Genomic DNA, 2,346 nt, shown 5'->3' with positions numbered 1-2,346 from the left:
TACTGTAGTGCAACCAATAACAGATTTTGTTAGTGATCCAAACCAGAAGAGTGCAAGAACAGCTTAACACTTTGGAAAAAACCCACCAGGGTTGTTTTTTTTTAATATAAGAGATATTGACCACAAAAGTCCTGCACAGTTACATGAGCAAAACTGCAGTATCAGTTTGGTGAAACAGGTAAATACCCATTACAGCCTCTACATATAATTTACAAACAACTTTCTGCATGACATATTCAAGGTTATGCTCAATTTCTTAAAAAAAATTAGAGACAGTAAGATGAATGCCTGTAATCTACACTAGTGCTACTTGAATAGCAAACTTGATCTGGATGCAGAAAATGTTTTATCTATCCCTCACCAAATGGCAGAGATGTGAAGTCTGCATTACTAGGAGAAACCATATTTCTTTAAGTTCTCCCAGTCTCTGAAGAAGCACTTCTGCTCACTCTGTTTCCCAGGTGGAAGGGACAGGCATTTCCAGGATGTTGGCAGAGCCCTGGTTTTGGCTGGGATAGAGTTAATTTTCTTTCTAGTAGCTGGTACAGTGCTGTAGTTTAGATTCAGCGTGAGAATAATGTTGATAACACACTGATGCTGTAAGTTGTTGCTAAGCAGTGCTTACTCTAAATCAAGGGCATCTCAGTCTTCCAGGCTCTGCCAGTGAGGAGGTGCATAAGAAGCTGAGGGAGGGAGCACAACCAGAACAGCTGACCCAAACTGGCCAAAAGGCTGTTCCTTGACATTCACTTCCACAGGCATATTGATTGTTTCTTGCTCAAACCCTTCAGCAACAGAGCCTGCAATGACTGGATTCCTGGAGCAGAAGGTTGGCTCTGAGCCCCACATTGAACACATGGGTGGTGGGGATCTGTTGGATGAGAAGGAAAACGGTCACGAGTACAACAGCATGCCAAGAATCAGCAATGCCTGGATTTCATCTCCTACTGTTCAAAAGAAGACAGCAAAGCCAATGTTGGGCACCAGCAAGGAGAAACAACAGTGATGTCCAGTCCCGTTTTCAACTGCAGCTGGAACGGGCTCTGACCTAGAGGAAGGCAGTGCCCTCTGGGAAGGGAAGCACCAGGGATTCCCATGAGACACCAGGGTGACTTTGTTCAGCTCTGTGTTGTTATTGGCAAAGACCAGCTGTAGCTGCCTTTGGACTGTGGAGTTACCTGGCTGATGGATTCCCACAGGTGCTTTATAAAACCACAGAAGAACAGCAGCAGTCAGCTGCTGCTTGTGCTCCCTGGTGAGCCCAGTGAATCACAGGCTAGAAAACTGCTGCTAAACCTAGTCAAGCAAATCCCCAGCCTACACTTTTCTAGGAATTTGCTGCTTTTTTAGGGATTATTGCAAGTGAAGTTTCACCCCAGCAAATTTTCCTTTTAAAAACATTAAATAAAAACAAACAAAAAAAAGACATTTGAAACCATGAAATGGAAGATATTCTCAAGAGACTTGAGGTTTGATCTGAAGTAGGTTCAAGCATGCCCATAACATCTTGACCAGAACACACCTGATGATTCATTATGGTTATACTTATTTTTGTATTTCAAGAAATACTTCATATGCCTCTCTGTAATGCAGCATTCTGGGTTCTTGTAGACTTTTATTCTCTCTAGGATAAATACAAAAGCATTTAGACAAACTTCCTGAAAGATTGCATCTCTCAGATCCCCTTGTTAAAGCTTGCCTTTTGTCAGGTCTCCCGTCTCAGTCCTGCTCTCCTTATGTCTTCCTCTCACACAGATATGAACACCTGCACTTCAGAAACAACTCTAACACAGGTTAGCTTAGCTCCCAAGACTTACTTGTATTTCACGTTACCATTCCCCTTAGAACTTTCTCTATGTTCTGTAGTAAATTAGCCCTAACATACCCTGAGGATTTGCTCTCCAGCCTCCCACTTCAGTGGTCAAAGACTACTTCTTTAAGAAGTATTCAAGTAAATAAATTGTCACCATGTCTGGCTGCAACAGGTCTTTCTGATCATTATCCTGTTACTGCAGGACACCTGCAGTACACCCCACTTAACCTGCATTGTCACTGTGGTCAGCTGGGAAACAGCAGGAACAGATCAAATTAGAGGTACACAGTCCTGAAATGGTTTCAGTGGCATTCATCTTTTCACACTATGTAATCCCAAGGATTGCTTCCTTCTAGTGCTTCCACTGATCTCTCTTCTCCCAGAAAAGCCCTACGGAGGAAGGCAACATGGTGAGACAGGGTAACCACTCAAAGATGTGCAACCTGACCTACATGAAAAAAGTTACAACATGAGGCACCTGAAATATAAGAATAAAATAGATCTTTAAGAAAAGAAACAAACAGTGCTTTGAG

The sequence above is a fragment of the Fringilla coelebs genome, assembly GCF_963513975.1.
Source record: "Fringilla coelebs genome assembly, chromosome: 17".
Classification (NCBI taxonomy): domain Eukaryota; kingdom Metazoa; phylum Chordata; class Aves; order Passeriformes; family Fringillidae; genus Fringilla; species Fringilla coelebs.
This window is presented reverse-complemented; position numbering follows the sequence as displayed.